Source organism: Salarias fasciatus, chromosome 3 (genome assembly GCF_902148845.1).
Source record: "Salarias fasciatus chromosome 3, fSalaFa1.1, whole genome shotgun sequence".
Taxonomy (NCBI): domain Eukaryota; kingdom Metazoa; phylum Chordata; class Actinopteri; order Blenniiformes; family Blenniidae; genus Salarias; species Salarias fasciatus.
In genome coordinates this window covers 25,371,920-25,395,420 of record NC_043747.1, presented here as the reverse complement: position 1 = coordinate 25,395,420, position 23,501 = coordinate 25,371,920, and positions in this window count along the sequence as shown.

The window sequence follows — 23,501 nt, the reverse complement described above, 5'->3', positions numbered from 1 at the left end:
CCACTCAGAAACCAACTTCAACTTGCAAAAAAACAAACAAAAGAACTCATCAGCCTCTAAAGGTAAAGGGTAAAAAAAATTAATCCTTATTGCTTTAATCCTACTCTGGGTCATCTTCCCTCACAATCTTGGGCTTGCGCTTCATGTTTTCATGGAGAAAGATGAGTGCGTCCACATGCACTGGATGAAGGCTGGAGCTGTCAGGTGAGAGAAACAATAACCTGCTACTTGTCGACTTCTCCAAATTTACATCGACTTGTGCAACGGGAGTCGACTAGTTGACGAGTCGACGTTTCTGTTGAAGGCATTGTTTACTCTATAAATCAGAGCACTGTGATCTCTAAGAGTCAGAAGATCTTTTTGTTTGGTACTGCCACCCATTTTTCCCACTGTTTTTTAATTAAATTTAGATTCAGAGTTGTGTTTTTTGTTCCCTTTTCTTTTTGGTAGTGACAGCCTTAGTGTGATTTTGGTTATTGAATTTTTGGCGCTGTAATTTCCATTAAAGCTTGTGTCCGGAGTTTCCGTTAGTTTCCAGTATGTATCATTTTTCAACAGAGCTTAAATGTGTCAGTCTGGTTCGATACTACAATATAATATTAGCCTAAAGCAATATAAAAATTTATTTATGAGCCCCGCCTTCGTCTCATAGACCCCCATGTTATCCGAAAAAGCGCCGGTCAGCTTCAGCCAATAGATTTCGAGCTTCCGCATTCTTGTGCTGTCAATCAAGGTGTGGAGCAGCCAGAGAGCACGGCCGCTCGCCCAGGCAGAGGTGAGTTAGCAACACAGCAGCCGCCCCGCTTACCTCGGATATATCCACTGTCTGCTGAACATCCACCGTAAACAGCTAAACATGTAGGATGCTGTAGGACTCGGAGGCTCTCATTTTCACCCGACAGATGATTCGCGTGCACAATTAAAGGGGCGTGGCTTGGTCGCTCATGAAAGCAGAGGGAGGGGGATCCTCAAGACATTGGATTAAAAAAAAACTTCTCTCTTTCAAAACTCCGACACAAGCATTAAGCAATGAACTGTTTTTTTAAGGATTTAAAGGAGTCATATTATGCAAAATTTACTTTAAAGTGGACCTATTATGCTATTTTTCAGTCATGTCATATAAGTCACAGACACCTGAAAACATAGTATATAAGTTTGTTTGCCCCAAATTCGTCCTATGTTCGGAGTTTGAGCATTCTAAAAAGTGGCTCTATGGAGCCTTCTTCAGAACAGCCTGTTTTTGACTGCCTATTTTCCGTGATGAACTTGAACGCATCTGGCCACGCCCACCTCATAAATTCACTGTCCTTAAGAAAGCACCTTACAGGAAGTTACACCGGAAGTTTCAAAATAAAACACAATGCACGACCTCACGGACGCAACCTTCGCGATATTAACCTGGAAGAAGTTACTTCAGACATGAAAGAACCTAGAACTATACCATTGCCACATATTTACTAATTAACAATGATGAAGAATGAATGGATATAGCAGAAAATAGGGTTGCAAAGGGGCGGAAAATTTCCGGTAAATTTCCAGAAACTTTCCATGGGAAGTTAAGCTGGAAAATTTTGGAAATATTCCAAATTACAATCTTTTCATGGGAATTATGGGAATTTATGGGAATTAACTGGAAATTGGGGGTAATTTAAACAAACTGTATTATATCCAAACATAAATGTAAATATTTTTTGTCATAAGCAGACATCCATGCAAGATAATACAAAAACATGACATTTCAACAGATTTATTTCAGTAGAGCTTTAGTTTTTATTCTTGTATGAAAAATTATTTTAATGAACAACCAAAACATGAATGTTGAGTAAATACTCACCCCTCCCCCACCCAATCTGCAGAAGAAACAGCATCAAATTTGAGGTAGTTACCACCATAATTATCTAGCCTCTTAAAATGGTCAATGAAATGAAAAATAGCTTTCATTAAGCACCTAATTTACCAGCAACTGTATTAATACATTTTTATTTAATATTTGCAAGTTAACAGGGCTTGATTAAATATATCTACCCCATGATATTATCAAAACTTACTTGACTTCATATAGTCCACAGCCTCTAATGTGTGGCTTCAATAGTCTTGTGCTTTGAGCTCAAAAGTATGGCCTCCAGGCTTCAAGAAATCATTTGTGCATGTGATGGAGAAATGCACAATACATGTAGGGGGCGTGGCCTTGATAGCCCTGCAATAAGCAGTGTGCTGTGTGCATGTGATTGAGAAGTGTACTTGCATTAAATCTGGTTGTTTTAGCCAAGACTAAGCTACAATATATTCCCCCCAACTATATTTAAGTTACCTGTTAAGGGCCAGCCTTCAATTTTGTAAATATCCTATTTATTCCTGTTTATTCCCATATATTCCTGTTGATTCCTGTAAATTCCCATATATTCCCGTTAATTACCATGGAACGTTTCCAACTTTGAAAATTCCCTGAATTTTGCAACCCGAGCAGAAAAGGAATTTTGTGAAGTGGGGATGACACAAGGACGAGGCGGAGGCGTTGTGGAGTAATTTAACTGTTGCTTCAACCCCTTGTGAAATTGTTGTGATGCTTATAACGGTTCTTCACGTAGAGTTTGGTTGAGTAACTTATTTCATCTTGCAAGTGAGACCATGGCTTCATGATGGTTTTTATAGAAGCGACAGCCAACCAGATATTGTGAGATCAATCTGGATCCAGATCCAGACTGTTCAACACACATTCATCTGTGACTGTCCCATGTGACAGTTTTCCTTTTCTTACAACTATTTTGACTGTTTCTCGTATGATTTTGGAGTGACTACTCAGAGATGTAGCACATTTCAGACTCCTGCTACAAAATTTGAAACATTTCAGACAGTCTCTGACTGTGGCACATTGATTTCCCAGCGCATTTCATAAAGCCACAATTTGCATCCTCCATTGTTTGTGAATGGGGAAAAGCTGTGCCTGAAAGCACGCACCGTGGGGGAGCAAGTTCGTCAGTGTGAACATCAGGACATGTGGACTCACCGAAACTTCCTGCAGTTCCTCACAGCTGGGATCAGTCTGCGTCGTCCCTCCTCTGATGTGTTGCACTCGTTCAGGTCCACCTCCTCCAGGACCTGGTCTGACATCTGCAGCATGGAGGCCAGAGCTGAGCAGTGGATCTCAGAGAGTGGCGTCCATTTCATTGGCATCCATTCATTCATCCATCCATTCAGTGTTAACTTCAGGAACTCTTGGATCTCTTGATGTACTGAGAGGTCCTTCATCTCCATCAGACAGTGGAAGATGTTGATGCTTCTAGCAGGAGACATTGGATAATACTTGATCTCCTTCAGGTTCTGGATGACTCTCTGGATGGTTTCTGGACTGATCTCTGTCTGACCCAGCAGACCTTCTAAGAGTCTCTGGTTGGATTCCAGAGAGAGGCCATGAAGGAAGCGGACAAACAGGTCCAGGTGGCCGTTCTGACTTCTGAGGGATTTCTGAAGGACCTTCTTCAAGAATTTGTCCAGAGATTGGAAAGCATAGTCATCATTATCATCATCCCTTCTCCAAAAATAATAATACTTATCTTCTTCATCATCCTCATCCTTTCTGAAGAAGGTCTTCAGCTCGTCTGTCTTCCTGCTGGTGAAACAGTGGAACATGAAGACTGCAGCCAGAAACTCCTGAACACTCACATGGACGAAGCTGTAGATGACTTTCTGGAAGATCACAGACTCTCTTTTGAAGATCTGAGTACAGATTCCAGAGAACAGCGAGGCCTCAGTCACATCCAGACCACACTGCTCCAGGTCTTCTTGGTAGAACACCATGTTTCCTTTCTCCAGATGTTCCAAGGCCATCCTGCCCAGCTTCAGAAGAAGCTCCCTGTCAGCCTCCGTCAGCTCCTGTGGACCCGTCTCAGGTCCTTCGTGGTACTTGAGCTTCTTCCTGTGTGTCTGAACCAGCACAAAGTGGGAGTACATGTCAGTCAGGGTCTGGGGCAGCTCTCCTCTCTGCTCGCTGCTCAACATGTGCTCCAGAACTGTAGCAGTGATCCAGCAGAAGACTGGGATTCCACACATGATGTGGAGGCTCCTGGAGGTCTGGATATGGGAGATGATTCTGCTGCTCAGCTCCTCATCACTCAGCCTCCTCCTGAAGTACTCCTCCTTCTGGGCAGCAGTGAAGCCTCGCACTTCTGTCAGTCTGTCCACACATGTTGGAGGGATCTGATGGGCCGCCGCCGGTCGGGAAGTGATCCAGACCCGAGCCGAGGGCAGCAGATCCCCTCGGATGAGGTTAGTGAGCAGCAGGCTGACTGAAGACTGCTGGGAGACGTCAAGCAGCCGCCGGCTGCTGCTGAAGTCCAGAGAAAGTCTGTTTTCATCCAGGCCGTCAAAGATGAACAGCAGCTTGCAGACAGCCAGGTCCTCTGCCGTCAGCTTCTGGAGCGTGGGATGGAAAACAGCCAGCAGCGAGAGAAGACTGTACGGCCGCTCTCCCAGCAGGTTCAGCTCCCTGAAGGAGAGCACCACCAGCACACTGACATCCTGGTTCTCCAGGCCCTCGGCCCAGTCCAGACTGAACTTGTGCACTGAGAAGGTTTTTCCACTGCCGGCCACGCCGCTGGTCAGAACCACTCGGATGTGTCTGAGCTGCTGGGCTGAGGCTTTGAAGATGTCCTGAACCCTGATGGCAGTGTTATGAGGCCTCTTCTTCCTGATGGCAGTGTGATGGAGGCTCTCCTTCCTGGAAGCTGTCTCCAGCTGCTTCAGCTCAGGTTCCCTCTGAAGCTCCTCACTGAGTCCCTCTGTGATGTAGAGCTCAGTGTAGATCCTGTTGAGGAGGCTTCCTCCTCCTGCTTCATCACTTCCTTCAGTCACACGTTCACATCTCCTCCTCAGACTCTTCTTATGTTCTTCTAGAAGCTGCTGCAGACCAACACCTGCTCAAAGACAACAACAACAATCAGACTGCACACAAACAACCAGCTTTCATGACTCTACAACACAACAAGTCCAGTGAAGACAAACCAGTCCCTCAGAGACACATGTCCACTCTTACTTGGTGCAGCGACGCTTCTGGATCTTTCTGGCTGCTCCTCACAGACATCAGTCCTCTTCCTCTTTCTGTGGACACCAAGCAACATTTACTCTTCATAGACAACCTACTGAGTTTGTGGCTGATATCTACACAGACACACACACCCCAGTGATTCAACTTCTGTAGATTTGAACAGTTCAGACTCTCTGCACTTGTTCAGCAACTGATGAACACTGCTCATGCTAATTTGGTGAGATAACTGTTCTTGGTTCATGTTTGTGCTTTAATTATAATATGAAAGTGTTACTGGTGAAAAGCTTTTGAGCACCTAAAAAGAGGAATTTTTTGGTGTGTACAGTGACTTGTGAACTTGTAGATTTTTTTTTCTCCACAAATAGAATATGAAACCTCCATGTTTGCTAATAATTAAACATCTATTCTTTATGTACAGTGACCTTGGGTGACCTCAAAGATATTTACCTCCGAAGGTTATGTAATCACATCGGTCTGTTGGTTTGTTGGTTGGTTGGTCTGTTAGCAACATTACTGAAAAAGTAATGGACAGATTGCAATGGAACTTTGTAGAAAGGTGGGTCTTGGGCTAACTTAGAATCCATTAAATTTTGGTGATGATCTGGATCACTGTCTGGATCCAGGAATTTTTTAAAGGATTCTTTATCACTGAGAGAAAGGGTCGTCTTTCACATAGCTGGGCAGGCCCGTCGACAGGGGGCGTGTGCATGCGGCGTGGCTTGGTGACTGATTTGACCTGTGGCGGAGGTCTGCGCTCTCTGAGTGCCAAATTCTAGTTTAAAATAAAATGTGTCAATATTATTATATATTTTATTACAAATGTGCAAATTATATTTAAAATTCACATGCGCTCACTGTTCTTTCTCCTAATGTTGTAGTAAATTTGTTGAAAAACTATCTGTGCATTCAACTGATGGAGAAAAAGGTGGGGTTTAAGTTAGATTGAACTGAATCCACAGCCAGTCAGAAGTGAGTTTGAGTGCTTGCATGATCCCAGGAGCTATGTTGTCGAGGACTTTATGCCACTGATGGGGTCTCCCATGACAAATAGATCCTGGGTGACAGGCCAGACTAAGAGCAGTCCAAAATCTCAAAATGACAGGAACAATATCAAAGGCCGATAGGTTGCTCGGTATGGTGCAGCCAGGTCCCCAACATGGACCCAGGCATGGGGTTGGGGATCGCATGTAAGCGCCTAGTGGCCGGGTCTTTGCCCACGGGGCCTAGCCGGGCTCAGCCCGAAGGGACGACGTGGGCCAGACCTCCAATGGGCTCACCACCCACAGAGGGAACCGTAGGGGCCGGGTGCAATGTGGAGTGAGTGGCAGCCAATGGCAGGTGCAGGGCGACCCGATCCTCAGACAAAGAGATGAGCTCTGGGGACATGGGATGTCACCTCGTTGGGGGGAAAGAGCCTGAGCTTGTGAGGGAGATTGATAGGGACCGACTAGATATTGTTAGGCTCACCTCCACACACAGCCTGGGCTCTGGAACCCAATCTCTCAAGAAGGCCTGGACTATCCACTGCTCTAGCCTTACCCACGGTGAGAGGCGGTGGGCTGGTGTGAGTTTGCTTATTGCCCCACAGCTCAGCCGCCTTGTGTTGAAGTTTGGCTCAGGGACATTTGCCTCAATGTTGTTTCAGCTTTCGGGCCGAACAGCAGTGCAGAGTACCCGGCCTTCTTGGAGTCCCTGGGAGGGGTGCTGGACAGTGCTCCGACTGGGGACTCCATTGTTCTACTGGGGGACTTCAACGCTCACGTGGGCAGTGACAACAAGAACTAGAGGGGGGATTGGGACAGATGGCCTCCCTGATCAGAACCAGAGTGGTGTTCTGTTATTGGACTTCTGTACGAGCCACAACTTGTCCATAACAAACACTATGTTCAAGCACAGGGGTGTCCATAAGTACACTGACTCACCTAAAGTTTAGTGCGTCATGTTTGGACCGGTCACTCTTCATGCTCAACCTGCTGGATTCTGAAGACTCTGGTGTGTGTCTGACCTGCTGACCTCTACACGCACGCACGCACGCGAAAATCCTGCATTTTTTTTCTTATTTAGACTACAATACAAACACAAACAAAATCTGACAGATCTCTCTCTCTCTCTCTCTCTCTCTCTCTCTCTCTCTCTCTCTCTCTCTCTCTCTCTCTCTCTCTCTCACACACACTTTTAACAGCAGATGTAAAGCCAACTCTGATGTATCGACTGTCAACCAAAGAAATTAGCTTTGTCTTCTGTTTTCCACACAATATGTTCTCAGAGGAAAGCATTTCATTGGCTCAAATCTTGTTTAACAAGCAGGAAACAGCATGTCCAGATGGGGCAGTGTCATCCATGTGTGATACAACAAAATGTGCTGTCACACAGGGATCTGTGCCCCAGCACAGATCCCTGTGGGAAAGTTATTTATACAATATATCAACAATTTATACTTGGTTTCTGATCAGCTCAAACTTGTCCTCTTTGCAGATGACACTACAATTTTACACTCTGGTCAAGACTTTCAGTAATTAGTGATTGAGATTACACAAGGAATTAGTAAACGAAAAGAATGGTTGGCCCAAAATAATTTGTCTTTTAATATTATCAAAACAAAAGTCATGTTCTTTGGAGCTCATAAAATCAATGCCGTAATGCAAATTAAAATTGATAATACAAACATTGAAAGAGTTAATGCACAAACTGAAAGAGTCAATGTACAAATTTCTTGGTGTAATACACCATCATCAAGTCTGTTGGAAACACCATATTGCAAATGTAAAAACCAAAACACCCCAGGTTACTGACCTTATGAACAAGTCAAAATATATTCCTGACAAAAATGCATTGGTTACCATATATTATTCACTCATTCTGCCTCAGCTAATCTGTTGTGTTACAGTCTCTTGAAATACTTGTCTAAAAGACATGGACCAATTGTTTAGAATTCGAAAAAGGGCAATCAGAGTCCTCAGTTCACATGACTAGATTTGTAGAACTTACAAATACACTGTTCCTCAAATCTACAATACTGACAGTTTGGGAATATGTTACATTCAAAACGGAACTAATCTTATTTAAGGTGAAACAAAGAAACTGCTATCAAGAAGTATATTGAATATGTTGTGCAGAAAAGAGGGAAAGTACAGTCTGAGGGATGAAAAGAACTAATATCAGAATTCAAGAACAACCTAAAAAAGCAGGTGTGTCGGTAGATAAAGGTAGGTAGGTAAATCCATCGACCCCTGTAGATCATAATGCCAAGATTTTTAACAACTGAACTGACTTTAAAAAGGTTTATAAAGAATCCATATGACTCAAATATGAATATGAAAATATTGCCCTAACCTGAGGTTTACACTGTAGATAACAATGCTTCATCACATAGTTCTCCACGACAGGCAGCTGGCTGAAAAAGCATGAGGTTTTGGTGTTATTTTCTTGGTTCTCATCACTTGATCGATCATAAACAAGTATATACTTGGAATGAGCTTTTCTGTCTTTAAACATTTTTAACACACTCAATGTTTTTCTATGAGCCTATGCATAATGGAATGACTCTGCAGTAAGGTATGTTAATTTATGTGCTTTATAAGTGAATAATGCATTGCAGCTAAACCCATTAGAGGAAAGGTCCCAGGGTAGGTCTCAGTAAGTTCTATTAACCTCCGCTGACTTCGTTTGAGCAAATCACTCTGTCAGCACTGGTTTTAAATTTGCTTTAGTTTTAGTATCATGTTGATAACATTCTACCCAAAAGTTTACATTTCCTTTATTGGTATCCATTCAGCTGATGGATACGATCTGTTTTTTTTTTTTTTCTCCCCGATTTGTTGCACATTACTAAAGCTACAATAAGTAATAAATTTACTATGAAAATAATTAAAACATTCTCTTTTAAGGCCCATTATTGACAAAACATTCCCTCGAACCCCCGGGCGCAGAGCAGTCGTGTAGAACGCTCCTCTGTTGATCTTGTTGATCCCGTCACTAATCCTGCTACCGGATTTTTACAAGTCCAGCATGGAGGTTTACCTAGGCAAACAGAGACTGAGTCTGTCCATAGTGCTCAAAGCATTAAAAAAAAGTCAATGGGTAAAAAGCTTAACACCTGTACGAGACAGAATAACTCTTCCAGTAGGAAATACATAAAATGTGGTCTACTAAACATTAGAGCAATCTCCACTAAATCTCTGTTAGTTAATGACCTTATCGGTGACAATAACATTGATCTCCTTGCTCTAACAGAAACTTGGCTCCAGCAAGATGATTATGTGAGGCTCAATGAATGTACCCCTCCAACCTATGTTAATTTCCAAACAGCTAGATCAACAGGTCGCGGTGGAGGTGTGGCAGTGATATCGCACTCCAGTCTTCTTCTTAAACCCAAAACTAATGTTAAATTCAACTCTTTTGAAAGCTTAATACTAACGCTTACTTGTCCAAATTGGAAGAATCAAAAAGCTGTGCTATTAATTATTGTGTATCGACCTCCTGGTCCTTACTCTGACTTTTTAACTGAGTTCTCAGAGTTTTTAAGCAATATAGTATTGACTCATAACAAGATCCTTGTTGAGACTTTGGGTGGCTAAAAGGGAAAAAAAATAAATAAAATAAATAATACTAATTAATGGGGTTGGTCTTATTTTGAAAGGGTCATCTCCGCCAGCACCAGGAGCACACAGCCCGTCGGTTTATGACCTGTGGTCATTGGATTAAATAAAAAGAATACAAATGACAAACACGAGTTGTAAATGGTGTGCTTCCTGGTAAGCCTTTTCGGAGGGCTCAAACCACAAAAATCCGAACAGTCATAAACCGTGGGTCTTCTCAGGTCACAGTGGGAAGTCTGAAGTCACAGCCGACACTGGCATCACACCAGCAACTGTGCCTGTGCCAAAAACTCTGGTTCTACCCAACCAGATGCGTGATGAGGAAAGCAAAGCACTGGGAGTCGGCTATGAGCCAGAGACTGACAAACTTCGCGTAATGACCTCCATAAATTTCTCCAAAAAGAGAGGGAAGATGAGGACGGGCCTCGATCTGCGCGAAGGAGAAGTCAGATGCAACACTCCAAATCCACTAACCCGTCGGATACTGCTGAGCCAGATCGCTGGATTTTATGACCCCATTGGTCTTGCCACACCTGCAAAGCAGAAAGGAGTAATGCTTGTAAGAGAATCTTACCAAGAAGCAAATAAAGGAAGTCCAACCAAAGACACTTGGGATGACCCACTCTCACCGAAACTCCGGGAGGCCTCCATAAGACTCTTTGAAGAGTATGTGAGGCTTGGTCAGATCAGGTTCCCAAGGAGCCTCACTCCTCCAGGAGCCATTGGCCGTCCATTGGGAGTCACGTTTTCAGATGGAAGTGAGGCTTCCTACGGCGCAGTGCTGTATCTCCGTTGGATGACAGAGAGTGGCATCGTCGTGCGGTTGGTTGAATCAAAGGCCAAACTTACTCCTCTCGACCAGAAAGGAGACGTGATCAAGGCAGAGATATGTGGCGCAGTCTTTGCCACCCGTCTGAAAAGGTACTTTGAGAAGCACTGCCACATCGAGGTCGCACACTGGATCCATTTTGTGGATAGCCATAACTGTCCTTGTGAATTGCTCCCAGAATCGTTTGGCTATCCACAAAATGGATCCAGTGTGCGACCTCGATGCGGCAGTGCTTCTCAAAGTACCTTTTCAGACGGGTGGCAAAGACTGCGCCACATATCTCTGCCTTGATCACGTCTCCTTTCTGGTCGAGAGGAGTAAGTTTGGCCTTTGATTCAACCAACCGCACGACGATGCCACTCTCTGTCATCCAACGGAGATACAGCACTGCGCCGTAGGAAGCCTCACTTCCATCTGAAAACGTGACTCCCAATGGACGGCCAATGGCTCCTGGAGGAGTGAGGCTCCTTGGGAACCTGATCTGACCAAGCCTCACATACTCTTCAAAGAGTCTTATGGAGGCCTCCCGGAGTTTCGGTGAGAGTGGGTCATCCCAAGTGTCTTTGGTTGGACTTCCTTTATTTGCTTCTTGGTAAGATTCTCTTACAAGCATTACTCCTTTCTGCTTTGCAGGTGTGGCAAGACCAATGGGGTCATAAAATCCAGCGATCTGGCTCAGCAGTATCCGACGGGTTAGTGGATTTGGAGTGTTGCATCTGACTTCTCCTTCGCGCAGATCGAGGCCCGTCCTCATCTTCCCTCTCTTTTTGGAGAAATTTATGGAGGTCATTACGCGAAGTTTGTCAGTCTCTGGCTCATAGCCGACTCCCAGTGCTTTGCTTTCCTCATCACGCATCTGGTTGGGTAGAACCAGAGTTTTTGGCACAGGCACAGTTGCTGGTGTGATGCCAGTGTCGGCTGTGACTTCAGACTTCCCACTGTGACCTGAGAAGACCCACGGTTTAAGGGAGAATCCTCCTGCCTTTAAGATATTCTCCACACCTTTGGTGATCTTCTCCAATGTCTGAAGGTCATTGTGGGATGTTAGTATATCGTCCACGTAGCTGTCTTCCACGAGCACCCGGCGCTCTTCGACCAAGCCTGCAAACTGGTGCAGATTGGCTGTTTCTCTCATGGCGATCTGCGCGATAGAACCAGCTGGTTTATCGCCAATGTTTACTCTGACAACAGCAAATACTTCAATCTCATCCTCTGGATTATCTCTCCAGAGAAATCGATGGAGATGTACTTCTCTGTCTTTTAGCCAGACTGAATTATACATTTTCCTCACGTCACCTAGGGCGGCGTACAGTCCAGATCTGAATCTCAAGAGCACTCCTCTTATCTGATTTAGGACATCTGGTCCCTTGTGCAGTAGATCATTCAAACTCACTCCCATGAATTCTTGACTACTGTTCCAAACGATCCTCACTGGAGTAGTGATTGAGTGAGGATTTGGGGCAACTAGATGGCTGATATACCACTTAGGTCCCTTCCAGTTGTTGATTTCCACATCTGTGAACTTGACAGCAGCTCCTCTTGAGATCATCTCATGGATTTGCTCTTTGTATGCAGCTTTCCATTCTGGCTCTTTCTCGAGGCGCCTTTCTGTGTTCAGAAAGGTTGCTTCCACTGCACGCCTGTTGTCTGGTAATGTTGAAGGATCTCCCCTCCAAGGGTAAGCTGCGTCCCAGTGGGGGAACTCACTGTGCTTGTCAGCTTGCATATAGGTAAGGCATTCCTTAATTTTTTCCATTTCTCGTTCCTCTCCGAGGGTCATTTCTTTGCCTCCAGGAGAACACCCACCGCACTTGCAGCCTCCACATTGAGGGTCACACGCTGCACCAACACTGTCCCACTTGAACCATTCGAGGACTTCTTTGTTGGTTGTTGCTGTGCTTCGGAGTATTGGTCCTTTCACTTGAGCTTCGCTGGGTCCTGCTGGATCCATGCGAAGTTCCTTGTACATGCTTGAAGCCGTTCTCATTGACCGAGCGAAGTGAGTTTCAGACCTGTGTACTTCCAGGTCAATCTCTTCAAAGAGGCCAGGATGGGTTCCTCCAATAGCCTTCCCCAACGGTCCATCCCAGAGGACGAGGTCTCCCACCTTCCTGATTGGTTGTGGGACCAGGCGGCCTTCTCTGTGGCTGATCAGTAGATCGATCTTGTCTGGGCGGACTAAGTCCTGAAGCGCTACATCAGGGAAGAACTTTTGCAGTTGGTGTGGTGTGACTGCTTGGTTCACCTTTGCAATATTTTCCAGGCCGTAACAGATAAGTTTCTGCTCCACCACTGTACCTTTCGGAGTCTTCACTCGAAGCCTCAGGGTGTATCTTTTGGTGTTGACTGTCTTCTCCATCTCTCCGACGCCTTGAACAATCAGCTTTATGTTCTCCCCTCTGAGCTTAAGACGTTCTGCAGCTTCGTTGGAAATGTAGTTGGTATCCGAAGCCAGGTCGATCAATGTACCAATTAGGTGGCCTGAGTTTGTTGTTGCTTCCAGTAGCATCATTATAACTGGATGCTCCTTCAGCTCACAGTCAGTGTTGGCACACACAGTTGTAGAGATCTTGTTTGAGAAAGCTTCTTTGAATTCTGCCTTGAGCTCAGGAGACAGTTTAGCAAAAAGCTCTTCTTGTTTCTCTGTTAATCCAAGTCCCCTTCTTTCTACCTTTGTGTTGCTCTGCTCGTCACTCTTACTGTCTTTCTTCTTGATCAGTGGCTTTGGACAGAGCAAGTAGTTGTGACCTGAGGGCCCCTCTTTCCGACAGTCGTCTCTTGAGCATAGATATTTTTGAGTGCAGCTCCCGTCTTCATCGTGGATGAGTAAGCACTTGAAACATGCTCCTGCTCTCTTTAGCTGAGCTTTCTTACTGATGAGGTTGAGCTTCTTGAAGACTTTGCAGGCAAACAATCTGCCTGCATGCTCGCTGTCTCCACATGCAATACATGAGTTTGGTCGAGAGCCTCCTTGAGTTTTTCCCAAGCTGGCTTTGGTGAAAGATTTCTTTTCTTTCCTTCTGTCATTTGCCCTCTCTGGATTGTCAGCAGAGGTGGGCTGTAGCTGATCCAGCTCCTCAAGGATGTCCTCTTGCTTTTTCAGGTACTGCAGCAGACAATCAAAGTGGTTTTGTGGTGAAAACCCACTTCCAGGATCACTTTTATGGGTGAGCCACTTCTCCTTCAGGGACTCAGGAAGTTTACTTTCAATTGAATGCACAACCACTCGATTTTTTACAGCGTCTTCCTCACCCAAGACTTGGAGGTCACGTAGAGCTCTCTCCACGGCCTGAATCAGTTCGATCGTCTTTCTGGGGTGATTTCCCTTAACAGCTGGAAGTCCTTGCACCTCTTTTGAAATCAGCAGCACTATTTTTGGCTTGTTTCCATATTTGTTGTCTAGAAGCCTGAACACGTCATCGGAAGAGCCACAGCTGGATAACACAAGGTCCCTCTTAATCCTTTCATCGAGGCTGCTCAGTAGGTGGAACTTCTTTACGTTGTCCAACCCAAGAGGGTTTCCCAGCTGCTGTAGGTCCTCCCATTCAGCTTTCCAGCGGTAGTACTCTCTTATGTTACCAGAGAACATTGGTAGGCGTGCCCGCTCCAGACTAATCTGCGGCTTGAAATTGTATGGGATTGGGTGTGGGCCAGAATCACCCTGCAGTGTGTTGAAGGCATTAGGGAGTACACCGTAGCTCAGACTGGGTGGCATGTGGGGCAGGCTAGGCTGGGGGCCACCGACAGGGTTGTGAGAATCTAAAGGGGAACTCAGCTCAGGTTTAGGTTGAGCACTGACAGCAGCTTCTTTCTCACTGGCTTCGTCATGCTCTTTATCCTCACCTTGTTCTCCTGCACCATCTGAATTCTCACTCCGCTGGTCCCAGCCTCGGAGGCTGCCTTGCCATGTCCACTCATCCCACAGCTTCTCACGCCGTTTCTTCAGCCTTCTAGTACAATCTTTGGTCTCCGTTACGTTGGCTCTGGGAATCAAATCCATCCACTTACTCAATCCGTTCTCGAGTTCGTAGACATCCCGCTCCAAGCTTCGATTCATTAGTTCACGCTGCCTTCCGGTCATCTGGCGATGGTCAGCTGCCTCGGCCTTGTCCATGGCAGACTCAGCCTCTTTCGTGAGGTTAGTGATTTCCTCTTCAGCAAACCTGGTCCAGAAGCTTTTTAAGACGACATGTTCAACCTCATCAAACTTACAGTCACACTCTGCTGTTTTCTCGTCGACGTTGTCTGCCTTTTTTGCAGCTTCTTCACTGTTCGCTTCTCTCAGGGCCAGTTATGGCTATCAGACCTTCTTCGCCAATCGCATTGGTGAGATTCAGAAGGCTGGTCCAGTAGAAGACTGGAGGTGGGTTGAAGGCAACTTCAATATAGCAGACATCATCACAAGGGGAGCAACTCCTGAAGAGCTTGATGAAGGGTCGGAGTGGCAACAAGGCCCGGAGTTTCTGAGGTTGCCTGAAGCTGAGTGGCCTGTCAAGATGGCCAGCGAAATAGTAGCTCAAGTTGCTGATGATGTGAAAAAGCTCCAAAGAAAGGCCTTCTCAGCTGCAGTCACCAGGTCTCAAGCAGGACGCTCGCCAAACTCCAGCAACACTGATGTTGGTGTTAACAGCAGAGACTGTGTACTGCAACCACCGCCAGTGCCAAAGGACCAGTGTCAATCCCTAACGGCAGGAAAACCAAAGAGGAACCCCTGGAGTGTGGCTCTAGTACAACTTGTTGGGCTCAACCGTTTCAGCAGTTTGTCTAAACTGTGCGGAACAGTTGCTTGGACGCGAAGAGCTGCAGAATCCTGGCTGAACATTAAAGGTCAAGCTCCAAATTCACCAAAGTGGGAGGCGAGGGGCCCTGAGCTGTCTGTGGAAGAAAGAGCTTTGGCCTTCCAAGACCTAGCCATTGCAACCCAAGATGGTGTAAGCTTTCAGAGCACAACACTGAACCGCCTGGTGGTGTTCAAAGACGTCGCCACAGGACTTCTACTGTGTGGTGGTAGAATTCAATCCTGGGCTGAAGACGGGACCGCTGTGCCGCTAATTCCCTACCGGTCGTGGTTGGGGACCTTGCTCGCCAGAGAAGCTCACGAGACAAATCACGAAGGCGTTGCTGCCACACTTGTGCGCACCAGAAGAAAAGCATGGGTGGTGCAAGGTCGGAGGACAGTCAAAAAGGTGATCAATGAGTGCATCGCTTGCAAGAAGCGGAGATCTCAACTGTGCCAGCAAGTGATGAGCGATCTTCCAAACGAGCGAACCTGCAGAGCAAACCCCTTCGAATACACCACACTGGACCTCTTCGGGCCCTTCGAAGTGAGGGATGCTGTTAAGAAGAGAACCAAGAAGAAGATCTGGGGAGTCGTGTATTGCTGCATGGCCTCCAGAGCTGTTCATGCGGACCTCGTCGATGACCAGTCTTCTGAGAGTTTTCTTCAGGCCTACTCCCGATTTACGTCACTAAGGGGGCATCCTAGGAAGTTGTGGTCTGACAGAGGCACAAACTTCGTGGGTGCCAGGCCCGCTCTGAGAGAACTACACAAACACCTGACTTGTTTGCAGAAGTCGTCTTTGGACAACACAGCTGCTAAGAATGGAACAGAATGGCAGTGGGACTTCCATCCTGCAGACTCCCCACACAGAAACGGAGCAGCAGAGGCGGCTGTCAAGCTCATTAAGAGAGCTATGAACAGCCTCAGTGGAACTACCAGCTTCTACATATATGTACATATATGTACTATAATAGGTGACTTTAACATCCATGTGGATGATTCTGGTGACAGTTTGAGTAATGCGTTTATTGCAGTATTAGTATCGGTTTCACTCAAAATGTTGTTGAATCCACTCACAGTCACAAGCACACCCTGGATCTGGTCTTAACATATGGGATAGAAGTCAGTGACCTCAATGTTCTCCCTCAGAACCCCATACTCTCAGACCATTTTTTGATTACTTTTCAGGTTTTAATTGAAGACTACTCTGCTCAAAAAGATAAAATTCAGCTGATACGGACATTATCTGAAAAATCTGTGTCTCGGTACAAAGAATTGATCCAGTCTGCATTTGCTGCATTATCTTGTGAACTCACAGAAATGAGCTTATTGACCAGTGGTGATAATAGTGATCAGTTTGTTGACCGTGCTATGCACTCACTAAAATCTGCCCTTGACGTAGTGACTCCGTTGCAGCTGAAAACCAATCGACCCAGGCGCTTTGCTCCATGGTTTAATTCTGAAACCCGTGTTCTCAAACAAAAAACTCGGCAATTAGAAAGACTGTGGCGTAAATCTAAATCAGAACAATCTCTGAAGGCTTGGAAATGTAGCTTGTTAAGCTATAAACAAACTCTTTTTAAAGTCAAGACATTATATTACTCTTGTTTAATAGAAATAAACAAAAATAACCCTCGGTTTCTATTCAGCACTGTAGCCAGACTGACAAACAGTCATACTGTAGTGGAACCAGTAATCCCAGAATCTTTAAGCTGCCATGACTTTCTTAAATTCTTTAATGATAAAATCATAACCATCAGAGGCAAAATCAGTGAAGCACTTTCCTCAGATCAAGCTCAGGGAATCCAGCCACTGCCTCCACCTGAAATACCTGAAATACTAGATAGTTTCTCATCAGTAAATGGGGCTGAGATTACTTCAGTTGTAATGTCTTCTAAAACTTCGACCTGTCTCCTAGATCCAATTCCAACTAAGCTTTTCAAAGATATTCTTCCAGTTATTTTAAATATGATCTTAACTATAATAAATACATCTCTAGAAATTGGCTATGTGCCACAGTCATTTAAATTCGCAGTAATCAAACCACTGCCTAAAAAACCTAATCTTGATCCTGATATTCTAGCCAACAACAGAATGATAGCAAATCTGCCTTTTATTTCAAAAGTTCTGGAAAAAGTCGTGGTTAAACAGCTTTGCCGCCACCTACAGGACAATAGTTCATTTGAGAAATTTCAGTCAGGATATAGAGCTTATCACAGCACTGAGACTGTCACTAATGACTTGCTATTGGCGGCTGACGCAGGTCTAGTCTCAATCCTGGTTCTCCTAGACCTCAGTGCAGCTTTTGATACAATTGACCACAACGTTCTCCTGCAGAGGTTAGAATGTGAGGTCAGCATCAGAGGAAAAGCCCTCTGCTGGTTCAAATCCTATTTATCTAATAGGTACCAATTTGTTCACGTTAACCAACAGTCCTCACCGTGCTCCCAGGTCAGTTATGGGGTTCCTGTCGAGTTTAGAGTTAGATTTAAAATCCTTCTCCTCACTTACAAAATCCTAAATGGGATGGCTCCGACCTATCTCCAAGATGCTTTAACACCTTATCAACCAATCAGAGCACTTCGCTCTCAAAATGCAGGGTTACTGGTGACTCCTAGAGTCTCTAAATGGACACTAGGTGGAAGAGCCTTTAGCTATCAGGCACCATTTTTATGGAACCAGCTTCCAAGTGGTGTCAAAGAGGCAGACACAGTCTCCACATTTAAGGTTAGGCTCAAGACGTTTCTCTTCGATGCAGCCTATGATCAGGTCAGCTAGGGATTCTAAACTAAACTAAACTGAATTAAACTAAACTAAACTAAATCAAACTAAACTAAACTGAATTAAACTAAACTAAACTATACTAACTAAATACTAATTTAAATACTAAACTATCCACAAAGCTGCCCTAGGAGCTAGAATGCTGTGGGAAGTACGGTGCACTGAGCCCTATCCTCTACTGTCTGAATGTTATTCCCTTTAGTCCGTTCATTGCTTTTCACCTGCTGTCCCCCCCTTCGAGGGGGAGTCTTCTCCAGTTTCAGTTGCTGACTCCACTATTACGAGGGCCTACGAACAAGCTCCGGCCGGACCGGGAAGACACTCCTGTCGGTGGTTCGTGTGCTGGACCATCCAACGGACTGTCCTCAACATAGTCCTAGGCTTTACTTCTTATTGTCTCATGCTAGCTGTTGCCAAAGCTGTCCGTCCCTGGGAGTGGGATCCCTCCATACTGTGGTTCTCCCCAAGATTTCTTCTTTTCCCACTGGGTTTTTGGAGTTTTTTCTTGCCGGATGTGAGGGTCTAAGGCGGTGGTTGCTTCGTTTTGTCTCGTTACTGTGAATTTGACATATAAACATTATGCCTATTCACTGTTTTTATTTTTACCAATCAATGTAACATCTTGAAGCCATCTGAGGCAACTGTTGTTGTGATACTGGGCTATACAAAAACAAATTAATTGATTGATTGATTGATTGAACAATCTGTCTTCTCCATCCAATCAGAAGAAAGATCATCAACTCCATCAGTTTGTCTTTCAAACTCAGAGGTGCAGGCTGGAACAACTTCAGTGGGTGGGGCTAACCCTTCACTTCCTCTGGCTTCCTCAGCCAATCATATGTGACTTCCCAAGGCTGCCAAACCAGGAGGAGCAAAGGATTCTGGATGTTTTATTTGGGCTGAAGGCTGTACAACGTCTCAAACTGTCTGAACTCACCTAAAGTTTAGTGGGTCATCTTTGGACCGGTCACTCTTCAAGGACAACCTGCTGGATTCTGAAGACTGTGGGAATTAATTTTATTTCTAATTTTCTTATACTAATGCTTGCTTGCTTACATATGATATTCGAGGGTAAAAGTGTTATAATATGAATGCAGTAAGGTTGCTTGTGTAGGTTTTAATAAACTCTAGTTATGACCCTGAGAAAAGCACACAAAGTCCCGGGGAGGGTTCTTTGTTTGGGCTCTTTGCAGATAACATCCAGGGGAGTGAAGGACGGCAAGCCGGAAACTGACTGACCCACGAGCCTGGGAGTGAGGATGGCATGATGGTGCAACGATGGAAAACTACAGAGAACTATAGCTTGAGAACCCCGCCTAGGAGCGAGGGATCATAAATACACACACGCAGATTAGACATCGCCTTTTGCCTGCTGGATGCTACTTTCAGGTAGACTAGGGACTCAAGGACCAGAATTCTGTGTCAGGGAAACAACATCTTACTGGAATAGGGATGCACATGGTTAACCGTTTAACCGTTAACCGATAACAGGAACTTTGACCGGTTAATACTGTTGTTTTTTTTTTTTGTTTTGTTTTTTTTTAAGCTGCAGCTGGAGCGGAGCTCTCCACAGAGCCATGCGTCCTCATGCACGCTGGCATTATGTTACAGATATCAATGACTGCGCTGCAGATGACACCTCAAGTCACTGATTAATTCCAGTTGCCTTCATGTTGTACAATAGCGGAGGGTGTGTATCTTTGTGCGCATTTACGCATGTGGCACAAAACCGGCGTTACATTGAATATTATTTTTTATCTCCAGACGCCGCGGGGTCGTCCAGATTTACAGTGAAGTGTTGTGGTATGAAGCCGCATCATCCAGATGAATATTAAGCTTCATCAGAACTGTTTAAAAATCAGATTTTAGAAGCTAAAACTTTATTTAGGAAATTAATCAGAACACAAAAAAAATTACCAGCGCGTTCGCTCTCCACATAATTAAAAAAACAATAGGAGATGATTGAAGCCTACAGTGCTGTTAATTATATCTAAATCTTGTAGCTTTTTTTTACATTTTAGATGAGAATTTGCTGTCATTGTGAATCTGCAGTTAAGCACTGGACAGCGCCGAGTCACTCGGAGCGCACATTTCCGTGTCGGAATGGTGGGACGTTTGCGTGTCGGAATAGTGGTATTTCGGAATGGTGATATGTCTAAATGGTGGTGCGTCGGAATGTCGGAGCGGCAGCATGGAGCCACTCAGCAGGGCTTTTAAAAGTCGTCCATGCTTCGAGTCGCTTTGGAAACTCGGCGCTCCACCGATGTGTACACTCTTTCTGTGCGCGTTCCGCAGGCGCACTGTTCCACACATCCTCGTGAAGCCTTTACGGTACTACAGACTGTTTAACTGCTGCTTTATTACAGATTATTTGGAGAAAATTAAGCACATATATTGTCAGTACGTTATCATTAAATATTAAAGTTTATTTAGCCTTTTTTCTGTTTTCTGAATCACTGGGGCGGCGCCGGAGCGATTCTGTCGGTAGACCTTCTCCTCCCTCCAGACAGTCTGCTGTCTCGTCCACGAGATTTTCACTCTGGTGTGTGGAGCGATCAGGCTGGAGCTCCGGCTGACGTCACTTTTAGCGCCATGTTTTGTTTGGTGTGGCGCTCTGGCGATGCGCGACCTGCGCGCAACGCGGTCACAAATTCTGGCTGCTGCGCGGACGTCCGCAGATCGGTCCGTGCAGAGCAATGCGCAACGCACACCCACGCAGACATGTGAAGCATGGACGGGCTTTAAATCTTATCGGTTAACGGTTTTTAACCGGTTAAAGGTCGGTTATCGGTCATAGAAAAAATATAAAATGTGCATCCCTATACTGGAATAAACTCACACACTAAAAGCCAGAAGTCGTAAGGTCATTATTGCTCACCTTGATTTTGGGATCCAAAAAGGCTCTGTGGGATCGAAGGCTGATTGGAGGGGAAGCGGCGGGAAGAGCAGAAACGTGGAGAAGGGCAGAAGATTTTCACCTCGATAAGACTCTGCTGAGTGTCTGAGCTGCTGACCTCTACACACACACACACACACACACACACACACACACACACACACACACACACACTCCAGTCAGTGATTTATCATCAACAGATTCAAACAGTTCAGACTCAAACGTCTACAGAGAAAGATGAATTACTGCCTTTTTTCTTATTTAGATGACAATACAAACACAAACATAAAATCTGAAAAGGCGCTTTGTTCTTGTGAACATTGAGGAAACTCGTTTGTTGCAGGGATGCAGTCTGCTGAGAGAGATCTGGAACATTAGACACATTCCAAAGTTGTTCCTGTTAGACAACGTGGTTTAAACATGGTTCTCAGACACTTCACATTTATTTTTGGTGTCTCATTTTGTCATCTCTTTATTTATTTATTTCAGAAAACATTATCAACTACCAATCACATTGCAATGTTTGATGAATTGTAATTTAATGTTTGTCTCTCGGATAGGGACAGTGGTAGTTTAGGTTATTAGTTATTTATTTTCATCCCTCTCTCCCCTCTCTAGGTCTCTTTTAACACCAGATGTGAAGCCAACTGCGACATATCGACTGTCAACCATATAAATTGGCCTCATTTTTTGTTTATCACACCCCCGTTCCCAAAGAGAAAAAAAAATCACAGAGCAGCATAAGTGGCATTTGGAAACCTGGATATTTTTCTGTGGAGTTTCAATAAAGAAAGATAGAATATGAAAACACATCGCTGAATTTGAACATCTGGCCTGAATAAATCTGCCGTATGAAAAAGAAAATCTATCTTGACACATTGAACGATTTGAGCTGCTTCAGCCAGAACAGTCAATACACACTGGAATTGATGAAATAAAAGGAGCACAAAGAGTTTCTTACATTCTGCTTAAACGCTCAGGTTCAACGCTGAAGTTTAGCGGGTCATCTTTGGACCGGTCACTCCTCATAGACAACCTGCTGGATGCTGAAGACTCTGCTCTGGGTCTGAGCTGAAAACCTCTACACACACACACACACACACACACACACACACACACACACACACATTTATCATCAAGACGCGGATTCGGAATTGGAGGCAAAAACTTGATTGGGACATCCCTAATAGTGGCTGTGCTGCCTTTTTTTTTTTTTTTAGAAATAAGTCATTTTTCAAAAATGATCTGTCAGTGCATTTTTTTAAATGTCATGTATGAAAAGTATCGGGACGAGAACTCTATCGGTGAGTACTGAAGATGAAGTACTCGTACTCGGTATCGGTCTGGAAAAAAGTGGTATCGCACATCCCTCAAGAGATTCGAACAGTTCAGACTCAAACGCTGCAACCACAGACTCACACAAACTTACAAGGGTTATTGCTGCCCCATTCCGATGGATTCCATCTTTCTATTTTTTTCCCCCAATTTGCTGCACATTACTAAAGCTACAATAAGTAATAAATTTGCTATGAAAATAATTACAAACGTTCTTATTTTCGGCCCATTATTGATGAAACATTCCCCCTGAACAATCTGTCTTCTCCATCCAATCAGAAGAAAGATCATCAACTCCATCACTTTGTCTTTCAAACTCAGAGGTCTGGGCCGAAACAACTTCAGTGGGCGGGGCTAACCCTTCACTTCCTCTGGCTTCCTCAGCCAATCATATGGGACTTCCCAAGGCTGCCAAATCAGGAGGAGCAAAGGATTCTGGATGTTTCATTTGGGCTGCCGGCCGTACAACGCCTCAAACTGTCTGAACTCACCTAAAGTTTAGTGGGTCATCTTTGGACCAGTCACTCTTCATGGACAACCTGCTGGATTCTGAAGACTCTGCACTGCGTCTGAGCTGCTGACCTCTACACACACACACACACACACACACACACACACACACACACACACACACACCCACACACACAAGCAGCACAAGTGACATTTGGAAACCTGTATTTTTTCTGTGGAGTTTCAATAAACAAAAACAAAGATAGAATATGAAAGCAAATTACTGAAATTAAGCATTTGGCCTGAATAAAGGTGGTGGAAACAGAAGAAACAGTCAATACACACTGGAAATGATGAAATAAAAGGAACACAAAGAGTTTCTTACATTCTGCTTAAACGCTCAGGTTCAACGCTGAAGTTTAGCGGGTCGTCTTTGGTCCGGTCACTCCTCATAGACAACCTGCTGGATGCTGAAGACCCTGCTGTGGGTCTGAGCTCAAAACGTCTACACACACACACACACACACACACACACACACACACACACACACACACACACACACACACACACACACAAGCAGCACAAGTGACATTTGGAAACCTGTATTTTTTCTGTGGAGTTTCAATAAACAAACCAAAGATATAATATGAAAGCAAATTACTGAAATTAAGCATTTGGCCTGAATAAAGGTGGTGGAAACAGAAGAAATTCTATCTTGACACATTGAACGATTTGAGCTGCTTCAGCCAGAACAGTCAATACACACTGGAATTGATGAAATAAAAGG